The sequence below is a fragment of the Drosophila yakuba genome, unplaced genomic scaffold, assembly GCF_016746365.2.
Source record: "Drosophila yakuba strain Tai18E2 unplaced genomic scaffold, Prin_Dyak_Tai18E2_2.1 Segkk51_quiver_pilon_scaf, whole genome shotgun sequence".
NCBI lineage: Eukaryota > Metazoa > Arthropoda > Insecta > Diptera > Drosophilidae > Drosophila > Drosophila yakuba.
In genome coordinates this window covers 84,531-103,240 of record NW_025048818.1, presented here as the reverse complement: position 1 = coordinate 103,240, position 18,710 = coordinate 84,531, and positions in this window count along the sequence as shown.

The window sequence follows — 18,710 nt, the reverse complement described above, 5'->3', positions numbered from 1 at the left end:
ATCATTACCTCTTGATCTAAAAACCAATGAAAGCAGAACAGAGGTCTTATTTCATTATCCCATGCACAGAATATTCAGGCATTTGAAGCCTGCTTTAAGCACTCTAATTTGTTCAAAGTAATAGTACCGGCCCACAATAACACTCGTTTAAGAGCACTAATGCAGGTTTTTAAATAGGAGGAACATATGAAATAATACAAGTATTTAATCACATGTAAGAACTCCACCGGTAATACGCTTACATACATAAAAGTATAGTACTAACCACAATTGTAAGTTGTACTACCCGTATGAAGCAGAAGTTCAACTACGAACGTTTTAACCGCAACAACTTTAATATACGCTATTGGAGCTGGAATTACCGCGGCTGCTGGCACCAGACGTGCCCTCCAATTGGTCCTTGTTAAAGGATTTAAAGTGTACTCATTCCAATTACAGGGCCTCGGATATGAGTCCTGTATTGTTATTTTTCGTCACTACGCTGGGAGTGGGTAATTTACGCGCCTGCTGCCTTCCTTAGATGTGGTAGCCGTTTCTCAGGCTCCCTCTCCGGAATCGAACCCTGATTCCCCGTTACCCGTTGCAACCATGGTAGTCCTAGATACTACCATCAAAAGTTGATAGGGCAGGCATTTGAAAGATCTGTCGTCGGTACAAGACCATACGATCTGCATGTTATCTAGAGTTCAACCAATAAAACGATCTTGCGATCGCTTGGTTTTAGCCTAATAAAAGCACATGTCCCATAAGGTTCATGTTTTAATTGCATGTATTAGCTCTAGAATTACCACAGTTATCCAAGTAACTGTTAACGATCTAAGGAACCATAACTGATATAATGAGCCTTTTGCGGTTTCACTTTTAATTCGTGTGTACTTAGACATGCATGGCTTAATCTTTGAGACAAGCATATAACTACTGCAGGATCAACCAGAATAATGTTTCTTTCTTCATATTTCATTCATATTTTTTGAATTGAAATAAGTAATATAAATATTATAGATTTCCATTTTATATAAATTTCCGTTTTTTTTAAATCTATTTTAAATCGATTACGGCCATTTTTATATAGCATTCGTATTTGTAAATTCCATTAATGTTTTATACCATTATATATATATATTTCCATAATATTGTATTTATATTATACATATTTCATTCTAAAATATTATTTTGTTTCCAACATACATAAGTATTGTATCCACACATGTACAATTTTTGTTTAACCAATATAAATATTGAGTTAAATCATTTGCATTTTGATGATAAATTTAAAATTTATCTTTTTCCATATAACTCTCTGGTAATATAATATAACATAAAACCGAGCGCATATGATATTCATATATAAAATTTGGTAATTTTTCCATAATGTAATAATATCAATATATTTATTATACCGGGGTAACGATATAATATTTCCTTTTATGGCGGGTAATAAATTATTAGTTTATTATCTTCATTATTATTAATAAATAATAATGCCTGCCGTCAAAAAATTAACGATAATATATGGAAACGATTTGTTATTCTATGTATAATAGAAACTTGACTTTTGTTTCAACGATATTATCTAAGGGCGTATATTCTTATTAACCGCGGAGCCAAGTCCCAAATGTTCATAAGAACCTGAGAAACAAATTTGTACGGAAAATAATATACTATATTTGTAAGTAACCAATATAATGAGATAGGTCGGCAACCAGTGCCTTCCTACCTAATAGTAGTTTTGAAACCGCTGTCATTAAAAATTAACGATGTTATATGGAAACGATTTGTTATTCTATTTATAATAGAATACTTGACTGTTGTTTCAACGATAACATCTAAGGGCGTATATTTTTATTAACCGCGTAGCCAAGTTCCCAAATGTTCATAAGACCTGAGAAACAAATTTGTACGGAAAATAATATACTTTATTTGTAAGTAACCAATATAATATATAAAGCGGGAGGTCAGCAACCACTGCTTACCTATAGTAGTTTTTGAACCCGCTGTCCTCAAAACGGGTATTTTCAATTCTGTTGGTATCCAACATACAGGATATTCTCCTATATATCAAGAGTACAGTAATATTGTATTAATATTTCCTTTATTCATATATAATTAAATATATTTTTCCATTATTCATACGATAATATTCATTTCCATATGATTAATATTTATTTCCATATAATATTGTCGAAATCATATAAATACATAAGTTTCGAACAATACGAGAGGTCGGCAACCACTGCCTACCTATAGTAGTCTTTGAACCCTCTGTCGGTACCAGCCTTGTTTACACTACTATAACCTTTCACGTATATGGGCTATTCCTATAATTCTAAGAGAATATAGGAATATTTTATCATTTTTTCATTTATACATACGATAAATATTCATTTCCATATGATTAATATTTAATTTCCATATAATATTGTCGAAATCATATGCTGCCACTTCTACCTGGCTCGGTCATCCAGGCCAAGCTATTTCACATCCTAATTCGATTTCGCCCACACCAGTTGCCGTTACAGGAGACATATGTAAAATGTACCGATGTGTAAGGGTCTCGCAGGAAGATAGCTATTTGCAGTGCATTGTGTGGAGGGACTCCCCGCTCGATGACCTTCACGTATACAAACTCGACACAGTTACTTACGGCACGAAACCAGCCTCCTTCATGTCCGTAAGGGCTATGCACCAGTTATCAATCGATGAGCAGACAGCGTTTCCCATTGGATCAAAAATCCTTCGGCGCGATTTTTACGTGGATGATCTTATCTCCGGCTCCGGTACGGCAAAGGATGCTATCAGCATAATGCAGCAGACGGCTGGCATTCTTGCGAAGGGCAAGCTCAAGCTAAGGAAATGGTGCTCTAACATTCCGCTTGTGCTGGAGGTGTGCGCCGAGGACAAAGAGTCGTTCCTGAAGTTTGAAGATGGTAGCGATTTCACCAAAGCTTTAAGTCTCGCTTGGAATCCCGCCTCCGACCAGCTATTGTTTTCGTTTCCTGCCTTTCAGTCGCCATTGGCGTTGGGTACTATTGTCCAGAAGGTTGATGGTAAGATGGTTTTGGTGGCTCTCCAGCTTACTCAGGTACCTTCTGCTGGACTTCGCAATTTCCTTTGCGACGGAAGGCATCTTGAGGTCCCTTTTTATGGTGGTGTTTCGGACGTAGTGAGGGGAGTTCAGTATGAGCCGAAATATGCGGCATTCTACTCTTTGTATCCTTTTTATATTGGTGGAAGAAGCAGAGCCCCATAGTTCGATCCGATACATCCCTGCGGCTTGATGATGGCTTTGTAAAGCAAGAGCTTAAGGTTAGTCCGTCTTCTTCTTCGTCTGCCCAGGAGCCAGGTCATCGCGCGCATTTGTGCCTCATAAGCTTAGCTTTCTCCCCTATGTGGTCCTTCCACGTGAGACGCTTGTCCCGAGTTAGCCCCAGGTACTTGGCCTTTGAGTTGGATGGTATGCTGGTACCGTTGATGTGGACGGGTGGACAAATGCCTGGCCTGAGCATAAATGTGGATTTGTCGGCGTTGATGGTGATGTTCAACTTTTTCAGCCATGGCTGAATTCTGTCCAGCTCGTGTTGCAGCCCTTGCGCTGCCAAGGCAGGAGTCTGGGTACAGGAGCGCAGTGTCGTCCGCGTAGGTGCATGTAAGAATTCTGTTATTTTCAGATACTGGCATGTCTGAGGTGAATATACTGTACAGCACGGGACCGAGTTCGCTGCCCTGGGGTACTCCAGCTCTTACCACGTGTTGGGGTGATTCGGAGTACCTACTCCTCACATAAAACCTCCTCTCTTCTATGTCAGCCTTGAGGAACGTGTAGTATGGGGCTGGCAACTGCTGTTTCAGCTGTATAGCAGGCCTAGTTGCCATACTCTGTCAAAAGCCTGCCTTACATCAAGGAATACTGCTGCGCAATATTTTCTGTTCTCGAAGGCATCCGGTACCCTGGTGACGACCCGGCTGCTGGATGGCACCATGCCCTTGCCTGAAGCCGAACTGGTGGTCGGGGATGATCTCCTTCTCCTCCAGGATGGGCAGCAACCTCTTGAGGAATAGCTTCTCCAGAATTTTGGAGAGGATGGCGAGCAGACTGATGGGGCTGTATGAGCCTAGCTCGGCTTCAGGCTTGCCCTGCTTGTGGATTAGGATAACCTCAGTGCACTTCCACTGGGAAGGGAAGTGTCCCAGTCTCAGGCATTGATTCACCAGAACCGTGAGTAAAGCTATGCAATTCGCTGGGGCTTGAGGGCAGCTGCATCTGTTTTGTCGTAGCCAGGAGATTTGGTGGGCTTTAAGCACGAGATCTCGTCCAGAATCTCCTGACTACCTATCTCCGCGATAGGCAGGTCCATTGGGCAGGCTGCGTCAACAAACTGCGTCGTCTCTTCGATGTCCCCATCAACACACAAGGTGAATGGCTGGAATCTGGTTTCCAGATGGTCGGCAAACGCATCCGCTTTCTCCTGGCTCGTCCAACACCATACGCCTGCAGCTGTTTTAACAGGTGGCACCCTCCGCGCAGGCCTCTTCAGGTATTTGGTGGCGTTCCACATGTTGTGCTCAGCACTCCCAGGCTCCAATTCCATTAGATACTCCTCAAGCGCCTTGCTCCTCGTGTCAACTCCCTAACGTACTTCAGCAGAGCGCTGCCTTGGGTTACCGATCCTGGAGCCCTACCATGTATGCTTGGCGTCTCCGGCGTCTCCGCCAATAAGAAACTTGGGTCCCAGGTTTTTCAGCTGCGATTACAGTTCCAGATGGCTGATTGTGTAACGCGGCGGCAGGTATACTGCAGATTTTGCCTGCATGTGTCAAAAGCTGAATCCTGGCGCATTGCATCCAGTCCAGTTGCACCGGCTCCATCTCGTACAATGCATCCTGTCAGCCGGGTGCAAGGCGTTGACCTTGTTGTAAAGTGGCTGACTAAGTCGCTGACCAGCATCACATCCACCTGGTTGGCCACTTCTGGCTTGTTCCTCGCCAAGCCATTAGCATTCCAGATTACTATCTGGCTGCTCATGGCGTGGTTATCTGGCAGGAGAACATGGCCATCATCAATCTTTATAGTGGGAGGCCATCATACTCTCCATGCGCCTCATTATTCTCTCCTCCAACGCTGCCTCCCGGTGGATGAGACCTTGTTGGTTGAAGGTGTTGTTAGGTTGCTGCTGTGATGTCAGCGTAGCTGAAGCCAGAGCGTGTGGCGGTGTTGGTAGTCACTGGTGTTGAATGGGCGTTCGGCGGTGGAGCCATTGCCTTCGCCTTTGGGGGCAGCCCTCTTCTTGGCCTCGATGTTAACTCGGCAGCCTTGGTAAGACGCAGTTTGCGCCTCCCGCAGTTACCGCATGTGGCAGGAGCATCTTTGGCTTAGTGCACTCAATAGAGTCATGCCCTTGACCGCGCTTTACGCAGGTGTACTGCAATCTGCAGTAGCGCTTTGTGTGCCCGAAAGCCTGGCAGCGGTAGCACTGCACCAGGTCGTTGAATTTCCAGGGCTCCTCAATAGAGACCACAGCCTGGCAGAGCCTGTTAACTTCGAACACCTTTTTGTTGTTGCTTGCAGGCTCCAAGTTTACAAAGAACATTGCCATCGGTTTTTTGTGATTCTCGATACGGCGTTCTTGATATCTCGAACCGTGTGTCCGAGCCCTTTCAGTTCTTCGGTGATGTATGAAGATGGCGTTGTTCCTGGAGCCCTTTGATGACCACCCGGTAAGCACGACATTCCTTAAGCTGGAATGTCCTGAAGACCATGTTGTGGTTGTCCATATGGTTAACAATTTAACGGTACATCAAGCTGTCTTTAGACATGATTCTAACGCAGCCTCCTCCGGTGGCCTTATAAGTGAAGCTACCTTGCTCCGTAACTTCTCCAAGGTCGGCTAGCATGTCCACAATGCTTGGGGGCTTGGGTACCGCGGCCTCCACTGGCTTAGTTGGTTCCTACATCCTCATCGACAGGCAGTGCAGCAAATCGATTGCTGTTTGACGGCAGTTCCTCTGCATCACTGACCTCATCGACTTTTGCCAGCTTAGCCGTTTTTTTCTTATGGGGCACAGTGAACCGTCTGATCTCGCCGACTCTAGGGATTCGTTGTCCGTATCGTTGCTTTCAGTTTCACTGGAGCTGGAGTTGGAGCTGTCAATGGTACTTTGGCGTTCAGGATTATGGGTACGTTAGGTGATTCCTTGCTGCCTGGGTTCTCTTCGGTGCAAGCGTTTGCCATCCACTCTTCTTAGAAGTGGCCAAAGCCACATTATCCACTTCCATAGCGACTTTGCCCATGGAAACAGCGAGCAAAGCACGTGTCGATTATGGATATATGTCGCAGTTTTGAAACAATAAGTCATATTAGTTTCCCTCGTTCGTGTTTAGCACAGCGTCTGGTCTTGAGGTGCATGGTTTTTGTGATGCCAACATTGATGCCTACGTTTTATGTGGTTTCTAATGGGAATCAAAGTTTTAGCCATTTGCTTTGTTCGAAGTCGCGCATAGCTCCGTTAAAGACCATGAAAGTATCAAAGCTGGGGCTTGTGGTGCGCATCTTCTGGCTAAAATCATGAGGGAAAAGTTGGCTTGAAAGTATTTAAAGGACGCTACTATTGTTGGTGCGACTCGACGGTGGCACTTTTCTGGATCCGAGATGAGCCCGCCATGTTCAACATATTTGTGACAAATAGGGTTGCTGTCATTCAGGAGCTGACAGATGGCCGCCCACCGAAAATCCTTCCAAGGTCCCATCCGGTGACTCTGGCGATTATTTCGCATTACCATGAAACCAATCTTCATGCCGGACCTCGAGCTCTTCTAGGTGCAATTCGATCCCAATATTGGCCGATTGGGGGGAGGAAGACGGTTACCAAGGCCGTGAATAGATGCATCAGATGTTTTCGGATTAAGCCGCGGCTGATAGAGCACATAATGGCGGACCTTCCCAAGGATCTCACGCTTTTGAGGTTGCTGGTATAGACTTCTGTGGACCCTTCTTTCACAAGTCGGATACTCGCAACAAGCCCGCGGTTAAATGCTACGTCTGCGTATTTATATGCTTTGCAACCAAGGCAGTGCCCCTGGAGCTGATCAAGGATCTCTCGACAGTTGCGTTTCTGTGCGGACTCAAGAGGTTCATATGCACCCGGCGGAAGCAGATTCAGACAACGCCACCAATTTTGTCGGCGCCAAAAATGAACTTCTGGAACTTCGAATGTTATTTCTCAGCAGCGAGCATCAAGGCTCCGTTCAGAATTTTTGCCTTTCGGAGACGATAGACTGGCGGTTCATCCCTCCACGGTCGCCCCATTTCGGTGGACTTTGGAAGCGGCGGTGAAAACGGTCAAGCATCATTCTACGCGCTGTGGGTACGGCGGTTCTGACCTTTGACGAGTTGAAGACGCTGGTGTGCCACATTTCGGCAGTTATTAACTCCAGACCTTAGTTCCCATTTCAGAGAACCCTGCCGATCTGGACGTCCTCACTCCGGCGAATTTTCACAATGGTGGTCCGCCATCGTCGTTTGACGAGCCAGATATAACGGGCTTAAACTATAATCGGCTTGACTCTTGGCAGCGCATCTCCTTTCTTTAGCAAATCTTTTGGTCGTGATGGAAGGAAGAATACTTGACGTTGCTCCAGTGGCGCACCCCAAAGCCTGGCGTAGCCGTGGACAGCGTCGTTTTTTTAAGGACGAGATTCTACCCCCAATGAAATGGCCTTTGGCGAGAGTCATGCAGTTGATTCCTGGCAGAGACGGCGTCGCTCGAGTTGCTGAATTGAGGACCGCGACTGGAGTAATAAGGCGGGCAGTGAACAAGCTATGTCTGCTTCCCCTTGAGGACTCTGTTGGGAAACAAGCTTCCAACGGGGGACGATGTTGGGTCATGCATCCGCCAAAACTGTGCAGTAGACTTATTTTATACCGTTAATATTGTAAGCCGAAGTAGTCAGTAATAGCAGTTGCGATGCGCATAGTGCAAACCGCTGTTCTCGTACGAATTTATCTGTACTCTCTCTTTGTTATCTACCTACGTACCTACAACAGGTACGGCTCCACTTACATAAACACATTCAAACACAATAAACATTTTACTGCCACCATGAATGAAGGCTATAAACTTCAGCACCATAATCCTGAAGATATCTATTTAATATATTTGAGTCTCGTTCGTTATCGGAATTAACCAGACAAATCACTCCACGAACTAAGAACGGCCATGCACCACCACCATAGATTCGAGAAAGAGCTATCAATCTGTCTTACACACTTATGTTCGGACCTGGTAAGTTTTCCCGTGTTGAGTCAAATTAAGCCGCAGGCTCCACTCCTGGTGGTGCCCTTCCGTCAATTCCTTTAAGTTTCAGCTTTGCAACCATACTTCCCCGGAGCCCAAAAGCTTTGGTTTCCCGGAAGCGACTGAGAGAGCCATAAAAGTAGCTACACCCAATTGCTAGCTGGCATCGTTTATGGTTAGAACTAGGGCGGTATCTGATCGCCTTCGAACCTCTAACTTTCGTTCTTGATTAATGAAAACATCTTTGGCAAATGCTTTCGCTTAAGTTAGTCTTACGACGGTCCAAGAATTTCACCTCTCGCGTCGTAATACTAATGCCCCCAAACTGCTTCTATTAATCATTACCTCTTGATCTAAAAACCAATGAAAGCAGAACAGAGGTCTTATTTCATTATCCCATGCACAGAATATTCAGGCATTTGAAGCCTGCTTTAAGCACTCTAATTTGTTCAAAGTAATAGTACCGGCCCACAATAACACTCGTTTAAGAGCACTAATGCAGGTTTTTAAATAGGAGGAACATATGAAATAATACAAGTATTTAATCACATGTAAGAACTCCACCGGTAATACGCTTACATACATAAAAGTATAGTACTAACCACAATTGTAAGTTGTACTACCCGTATGAAGCAGAAGTTCAACTACGAACGTTTTAACCGCAACAACTTTAATATACGCTATTGGAGCTGGAATTACCGCGGCTGCTGGCACCAGACGTGCCCTCCAATTGGTCCTTGTTAAAGGATTTAAAGTGTACTCATTCCAATTACAGGGCCTCGGATATGAGTCCTGTATTGTTATTTTTCGTCACTACCCCCGAGCTGGGAGTGGGTAATTTACGCGCCTGCTGCCTTCCTTAGATGTGGTAGCCGTTTCTCAGGCTCCCTCTCCGGAATCGAACCCTGATTCCCCGTTACCCGTTGCAACCATGGTAGTCCTAGATACTACCATCAAAAGTTGATAGGGCAGGCATTTGAAAGATCTGTCGTCGGTACAAGACCATACGATCTGCATGTTATCTAGAGTTCAACCAATAAAACGATCTTGCGATCGCTTGGTTTTAGCCTAATAAAAGCACATGTCCCTAAGGTTCATGTTTTAATTGCATGTATTAGCTCTAGAATTACCACAGTTATCCAAGTAACTGTTAACGATCTAAGGAACCATAACTGATATAATGAGCCTTTTGCGGTTTCACTTTTAATTCATGTGTATTAGACATGCATGGCTTAATCTTTGAGACAAGCATATAACTACTGGCAGGATCAACCAGAATAATGTTTCTTTCTTCATATTTCATTCATATTTATACCCGTTACTCGTAGAGTAAAAGGGTATACTAGATTCGTTGAAAAGTATGTAACAGGCAGAAGGAAGCGTTTCCGACCATATAAAGTATATATATTTTGATCAGGATCAATAGCGGAGTCGATTTGGCCATGTCCGTCTGTCCGTCCGTCTGTCCGTCTGTCCGTCTGTCCGTCCGTCTGTCCGTCTGTCCGTCTGTCCGTATGAACGTCGAGATCTCAGGAACTACAAAAGCTAGAAAGTTGAGATTAAGTATACAGACTCCAGGGACATAGACGCAGCGCAAGTTTGTCGAATCATGCTGCCACGCCCACTCTAACGCCCACAAACCGCCCAAAACTGCGACGCCCACACTTTTGAAAAATGTTTTAATATTTTTTCATTTTTGTATTGGTCTTGTAAATTTCTATCGATTTGCAAAAAAACTTTTTGCCACGCCCACTCTAACGCCCACAAACCGCCCAAAGCTGCCACGCCCACACTTTTGAAAAATGTTTTGATATTTTTTCATTTTTGTATTAGTCTTGTAAATTTCTATCTATTTGCCAAAAATCTTTTGGCCACGCCCACTCTAACGCCCACAAACCGCCAAAAACTGTCCTTCGCACTTACACTAGCTGAGTAACGGGTATCAGATAGTCGGGGAACTCGACTATAGCGTTCTCTCTTGTTTTTGAATTGAAATAAGTAATATAAATATTATAGATTTCCATTTTATATAAATTTCCGTTTTTTATTAAATCTATTTTAAATCGATTACGGCCATTTTTATATAGCATTCGTATTCGTAAATTCCATTAATGTTTTATACCATTATATATATATATTTCCATAATATTGTATTTATATTATACATATTTCATTCTAAATATTATTTTGTTTCCAACATACATAAGTATTGTATCCACACATGTACAATTTTTGTTTAACCAATATAAATATTGAGTTAAATCATTTGCATTTTGATGATAAATTTAAAATTTATCTTTTTCCATATAACTCTCTGGTAATATATAATATAACATAAAACCGAGCGCATATGATATTCATATATAAAATTTGCTAATTTTTCCATAATGTAATAATATCAATATATTTATTATACCGGGGTAACGATATAATATTTCCTTTTATGGCGGGGTAATAAATTATTAGTTTATTATCTTCATTATTATTAATAAATAATAATGCCTGCCGTCAAAAAATTAACGATAATATATGGAAACGATTTGTTATTCTATGTATAATAGAAACTTGACTTTTGTTTCACGATATTATCTAAGGGCGTATATTCTTATTAACCGCGGAGCCAAGTCCCAAATGTTCATAAGAACCTGAGAAACAAATTTGTACGGAAAATAATATACTATATTTGTAAGTAACCAATATAATGAGATAGGTCGGCAACCAGTGCCTTCCTACCTAATAGTAGTTTTGAAACCCGCTGTCATTAAAAATTAACGATGTTATATGGAAACGATTTGTTATTCTATTATAATAGAATACTTGACTGTTGTTTCAACGATAACATCTAAGGGCGTATATTTTTATTAACCGCGTAGCCAAGTTCCCAAATGTTCATAAGAACCTGAGAAACAAATTTGTACGGAAAATAATATACTTTATTTGTAAGTAACCAATATAATATATAAAGCGGGAGGTCAGCAACCACTGCTTACCTATAGTAGTTTTTGAACCCGCTGTCGGTACCAGCCTTGTTTACACTACTATAACCTTTCACGTATATGGGCTATTCCTATAATTCTAAGAGAATATAGGAATATTTTATCATTTTTTCATTAATACATACGATAAATATTCATTTCCATATGATTAATATTTAATTTCCATATAATATTGTCGAAATCATATAAATACATAAGTTTCGAACAATACGAGAGGTCGGCAACCACTGCCTACCTATAGTAGTTTTTGAACCCTCTGTCGGTACCAGCCTTGTTTACACTACTATAACCTTTCACGTATATGAGCTATTCCTATAATTCTAAGAGAATATAGGAATATTTGATCATTTTTTCATTTATACATACGATAAATATTCATTTCCATATGATTAATATTTATTTCCATATAATATTGTCGAAATCATATGCTGCCACTTCTACCTGGCTCGGTCATCCAGCCCAAGCTATTTCACATCCTAATTCGATTTCGCCCACACCAGTTGCCGTTACAGGAGACATATGTAAAATGTACCGATGTGTAAGGGTCTCGCAGGAAGATAGCTATTTGCAGTGCATTGTGTGGAGGGACTCCCCGCTCGATGACCTTCACGTATACAAACTCGACACAGTTACTTACGGCACGAAAACCAGCCTCCTTCATGTCCGTAAGGGCTATGCACCAGTTATCAATCGATGAGCAGACAGCGTTTCCCATTGGATCAAAAATCCTTCGGCGCGATTTTTACGTGGATGATCTTATCTCCGGCTCCGGTACGGCAAAGGATGCTATCAGCATAATGCAGCAGACGGCTGGCATTCTTGCGAAGGGCAAGCTCAAGCTAAGGAAATGGTGCTCTAACATTCCGCTTGTGCTGGAGGGTGTGCCCGCCGAGGACAAAGAGTCGTTCCTGAAGTTTGAAGATGGTAGCGATTTCACCAAAGCTTTAAGTCTCGCTTGGAATCCCGCCTCCGACCAGCTATTGTTTTCGTTTCCTGCCTTTCAGTCGCCATTGGCGTTGGGTACTATTGTCCAGAAGGTTGATGGTAAGATGGTTTTGGTGGCTCTCCAGCTTACTCAGGTACCTTCTGTGGGACTTCGCAATTTCCTTTGCGACGGAAGGCATCTTGAGGTCCCTTTTTATGGTGGTGTTTCGGACGTAGTGAGGGGAGTTCAGTATGAGCCGAAATATGCGGCATTCTACTCTTTGTATCCTTTTTATATTGGTGGAAGAAGCAGAGCCCCATAGTTCGATCCGATACATCCCTGCCGGCTTGATGATGGCTTTGTAAAGCAAGAGCTTAAGGTTAGTCCGTCTTCTTCTTCGTCTGCCCAGGAGCCAGGTCATCGCGCGGCATTTGTGCCTCATAAGCTTAGCTTTCTCCCCTATGTGGTCCTTCCACGTGAGACGCTTGTCCGAGTTAGCCCCAGGTACTTGGCCTTTGAGTTGGATGGTATGCTGGTACCGTTGATGTGGACGGGTGGACAAATGCCTGGCCTGAGCATAAATGTGGATTTGTCGGCGTTGATGGTGATGTTCAACTTTTTCAGCCATGGCTGAATTCTGTCCAGCTCGTGTTGCAGCCCTTGCGCTGCCAAGGCAGGAGTCTGGGTACAGGAGCGCAGTGTCGTCCGCGTAGGTGCATGTAAGAATTCTGTTATTTTCAGATACTGGCATGTCTGAGGTGAATATACTGTACAGCACGGGACCGAGTTCGCTGCCCTGGGGTACTCCAGCTCTTACCACGTGTTGGGGTGATTCGGAGTACCTACTCCTCACATAAAACCTCCTCTCTTCTATGTCAGCCTTGAGGAACGTGTAGTATGGGGCTGGCAACTGCTGTTTCAGCTGTATAGCAGGCCTAGTTGCCATACTCTGTCAAAAGCCTGCCTTACATCAAGGAATACTGCTGCGCAATATTTTCTGTTCTCGAAGGCATCCGGTACCCTGGTGACGACCCGGCTGCTGGATGGCACCATGCCCTTGCCTGAAGCCGAACTGGTGGTCGGGGATGATCTCCTTCTCCTCCAGGATGGGCAGCAACCTCTTGAGGAATAGCTTCTCCAGAATTTTGGAGAGGATGGCGAGCAGACTGATGGGGCTGTATGAGCCTAGCTCGGCTTCAGGCTTGCCCTGCTTGTGGATTAGGATAACCTCAGTGCACTTCCACTGGAAGGGAAGTGTCCCAGTCTCAGGCATTGATTCACCAGAACCGTGAGTAAAGCTATGCAATTCGCTGGGGCTTGAGGGCAGCTGCATCTGTTTTGTCGTAGCCAGGAGATTTGGTGGGCTTTAAGCACGAGATCTCGTCCAGAATCTCCTGACTACCTATCTCCGCGATAGGCAGGTCCATTGGGCAGGCTGCGTCAACAAACTGCGTCGTCTCTTCGATGTCCCCATCAACACACAAGGTGAATGGCTGGAATCTGGTTTCCAGATGGTCGGCAAACGCATCCGCTTTCTCCTGGCTCGTCCAACACCATACGCCTGCAGCTGTTTTAACAGGTGGCACCCTCCGCGCAGGCCTCTTCAGGTATTTGGTGGCGTTCCACATGTTGTGCTCAGCACTCCCAGGCTCCAATTCCATTAGATACTCCTCAAGCGCCCTTGCTCCTCGTGTCAACTCCTAACGTACTTTAGCAGAGGCGCTGCCCTTTGGGTTACCGATCCTGGAGCCCTACCATGTATTGCTTGGCGTCTCCGGCGTCTCCGCCAATAGAAACTTGGGTCCCAGGTTTTTCAGCTGCGATTACAGTTCCAGATTGGCTGATTGTGTAACGCGGGCGGCAGGTATACTGCAGATTTTGCCTGCATGTGTCAAAAGCTGAATCCTGGCGCATTGCATCCAGTCCAGTTTGCACCGGCTCCATCTCGTACAAGTGCATCCTGTCAGCCGGGGTGCAAGGCGTTGACCTTGTTGTAAAGTGGCTGACTAAAGTCGCTGACCAGCATCACATCCACCTGGTTGGCCACTTCTGGCTTGTTCCTCGCCAAGCCATTAGCATTCCAGATTACTATCTGGCTGCTCATGGCGTGGTTATCTGGCAGGAGAACATGGCCATCATCAAATCTTTATAGTGGGAGGCCATCATACTCTCCTAGCGCCTCATTATTCTCTCCTCCAACGCTGCCTCCCGGTGGATGAGACCTTGTTGGTTGAAGGTGTTGTTAGGTTGCTGCTGTGATGTCAGCGTAGCTGAAGCCAGAGGCGTGTGGCGGTGTTGGTAGTCACTGGTGTTGAATGGGCGTTCGGCGGTGGAGCCATTGCCTTCGCTTTGGGGCAGCCCTCTTCTTGGCCTCCGATGTTAACTCGGCAGCCTTGGTAAGACGCAGTTTGCGCCTCCCCGCAGTTACCGCATGTGGCAGGAGCATCTTTGGCTTAGTGCACTCAATAGAGTCATGCCCTTGACCGCGCTTTACGCAGGTGTACTGCAAATCTGCAGTAGCGCTTTGTGTGCCCGAAAGCCTGGCAGCGGTAGCACTGCACCAGGTCGTTGAATTTCCAGGGCTCCTCAATAGAGACCACAGCCTGGCAGAGCCTGTTAACTTCGAACACCTTTTTGTTGTTGCTTGCAGGCTCCAAGTTTACAAAGAACATTGCCATCGGTTTTTTTGTGATTCTCGATAGCGGGCGTTCTTGATATCTCGAACCGTGTGTCCGAGCCCTTTCAGTTCTTCGGTGATGTATGAAGATGGCGTTGTTCCCTGGAGCCCTTTGATGACCACCCGGTAAGCACGACATTCCTTAAGCTGGAATGTCCTGAAGACCATGTTGTGGTTGTCCATATGGTTAACAATTTAACGGTACATCAAGCTGTCTTTAGACATGATTCTAACGCAGCCTCCTCCGGTGGCCTTATAAGTGAAGCTACCTTGCTCCGTAACTTCTCCAAGGTCGGCTAGCATGTCCACAATGCTTGGGGCTTGGGTACCGCCGGCCTCCACTGGCTTAGTTGGTTCCTACATCCTCATCGACAGGCAGTGCAGCAAATCGATTGCTGTTTGACGGCAGTTCCTCTGCATCACTGACCTCATCGACTTTTGCCAGCTTAGCCGTTTTTTTCTTATGGGGCACAGTGAACCGTCTGATCTCGCCGACCTCTAGGGATTCGTTGTCCGTATCGTTGCTTTCAGTTTCACTGGAGCTGGAGTTGGAGCTGTCAATGGGTACTTTGGCGTTCAGGATTATGGGTACGTTAGGTGATTCCTTGCGCCTGCCTGGGTTCTTTCTTCGGTGCAAGCGTTTGCCATCCACTCTTCTTAGAAGTGGCCAAAGCCACATTATCCACTTCCATAGCGACTTTGCCCATGGAAACAGCGAGCAAGAGCACGTGTCGATTATGGATATATGTCGCAGTTTTGAAACAATAAGTCATATTAGTTTCCCTCGGTTCGTGTTTAGCACAGCGTCTGGTCTTGAGGTGCATGGTTTTTGTGATGCCAACATTGATGCCTACGTTTTATGTGGTTTCTAATGGGAATCAAAGTTTTAGCCATTTTGCTTTGTTCGAAGTCGCGCATAGCTCCGTTAAAGACATGAAAAGTATCAAAGCTGGGGCTTTGTGGTGCGCATCTTCTGGCTAAAATCATGAGGGAAATAGTTGGCTTGAAAGTATTTAAAGGGACGCTACTATTGTTGGTGCGACTCGACGGTGGCACTTTTCTGGATCCGAGATGAGCCCGCCATGTTCAACATATTTGTGACAAATAGGGTTGCTGTCATTCAGGAGCTGACAGATGGCCGCCCACCGAAAATCCTTCCAAGGTCCCATCCGGTGACTCTGGCGATTATTTCGCATTACCATGAAACCAATCTTCATGCCGGACCTCGAGCTCTTCTAGGTGCCAATTCGATCCCAATATTGGCAGATTGGGGGGAGGAAGACGGTACCAAGGCCGTGAATAGATGCATCAGATGTTTTCGGATTAAGCCGCGGCTGATAGAGCACATAATGGCGGACCTTCCCAAGGATCTCACGCTTTTGAGGTTGCTGGTATAGACTTCTGTGGATCCTTCTTTCACAAGTCGGATACTCGCAACAAGCCCGCGGTTAAATGCTACGTCTGCGTATTTATATGCTTGCAACCAAAGGCAGTGCCCCTGGAGCTGATCAAGGATCTCTCGACAGTTACGTTTCTGTGCGGACTCAAGAGGTTCATATGGCACCGGCGGAAGCAGATTCGACTTTGGTCAGACAACGCCACCAATTTTGTCGGCGCCAAAAATGAACTTCTGGAACTTCGAATGTTATTTCTCAGCAGCGAGCATCAAGGCTCCGTTCAGAATTTTTGCCTTTCGGAGACGATAGACTGGCGGTTCATCCCTCCACGGTCGCCCCATTTCGGTGGACTTTGGGAAGCGGCGGGTGAAAACGGTCAAGCATCATTTCTACGCCGCTGTGGGTACGGCGGTTCTGACCTTTGACGAGTTGAGGACGCTGGTGATGCCACATTTCGGCAGTTATTAACTCCAGACCTTTAGTTCCCATTTCAGAGAACCCTGCCGATCTGGACGTCCTCACTCCGGCGAATTTTCACAATGGTGGTCCGCCATCGTCGTTTGACGAGCCAGATTAAACGGGCCTAAACTATAATCGGCTTGACTCTTGGCAGCGCATCTCCTTTCTTTAGCAAATCTTTTGGTCGTGATGGAAGGAAGAATACTTGACGTTGCTCCAGTGGCGCACCCCAAAGCCTGGCGTAGCCGTGGACAGCGTCGTTTTTGTTAAGGACGAGATTCTACCCCCAATGAAATGGCCTTTGGCGAGAGTCATGCAGTTGATTCCTGGCAGAGACGGCGTCGCTCGAGTTGCTGAATTGAGGACCGCGACTGGAGTAATAAGGCGGCAGTGAACAAGCTATGTCTGCTTCCCCTTGAGGACTCTGTTGGAAACAAGCTTCCAACGGGGGGACGATGTTGGGTCATGCATCCGCCAAAACTGTGCAGTAGACTTATTTTATACCGTTAATATTGTAAGCCGAAGTAGTCAGTAATAGCAGTTGCGATGCGCATAGTGCAAACCGCTGTTCTCGTACGAATTTATCTGTACTCTCTCTTTGTTATCTACCTACATTAAGCTTGGGCGCTGCATTTCGGCTGTCTGTCCCGCCAATTGTCACTTCTTCGTTTTTCGGCAAAGACTCAACTTGTGAATTCGATATAGCTCTTGGTCGGCCCTAGCTGCCAGCATAATAAACAAAATAAACAATATCGGAAAATATTTGGCTATTTATTATTCGCAACAGCTATTGAAAAAGCTCAATAGTTAAACAGACAGATCTAAAATTATTAAAATGTACTCTACAAAAAAAAAAAACTAAATTGTGGACAAGCTATTTGGCAACCTGATAAAATTTTGTAGTCTTTATTTCTATCATTAGTAGATGGGACAATTTCATATGCGTCACTAAATCGATGACGAGCGACTATAGCGTTCTCTCTGCTTTGAACTGGAAACACTGGCAGTAATATATGCATTAAAAAGGTTTAGAGTGTACCTAAAAGGAATTGAGTTTAAAATAGTAACAGACTGTAATTCCCTCACAATGACGTTGAACAAAAAAGACTTGAACCCAAGAATAGCAAGATTGGCCTTGGAATTACAGAATTATTTGTATAAACTAGAACATAGATCAGGAACTAGAATGAAATACGTTAATGCTCTTAGTAGATGTAATACGATTTTGGTATTAGAGGAAAATACGTTCGAGGACAATTTGGTTATATGCCCAAACAGAGATGAGAAGTTGGGAAAGATTAAAAAAATGCTAAGTAAAGAAGAAAGCGAATTATATGAAATGGGAAATGGTGTGATTTACAAAAAAGTATAAGATAAGTTATTGTTCTATGTCCCGAAAGCTATTGAAGAACACGTATTGTATAAATACCACATGAGTTAGGTCATGTAGGGAAAGACAAAGTTACGGAAATGGTCGGTAAAAGTTATTGGTTTTCCAAATGTTAGAAGTAAAGCAGATGAACATGTTAAGAACTGCCTAAAATGTATAGCTATTCAAGGAAGAAATGGTAAGCAAGAAGGAACTATTAATATTAGACTTGGTTCAGCAAGACCTCTCAGAGCCTCTCTCCTCAAGTCCCCGCTTGATTCGATTAACTACGTAGTTGTGTCAAGCTACGCGCCTCCCATGCGAGCGATAACATTTTTGCATAATGTGGTTTGTTGTTTCAGGAACATCACATCCTACACGTCACTGCTGTTCCAATTTGTGCCTTCCCCTCGTAGTACGAGACTTTGTGGGTAGGGCATTTATCCGCAGCCGAATACCGACTAGATATTCCTTTCCTGTTAGTAAACGCATGGGCTGACTAACCCATCCGTGTTGAGGACCATAGTGGCCCGCTTCACGGAGTCCGCTACCATCAACGGAGAGGAACAATCTGTGCGTCGAATACTTTTTTATT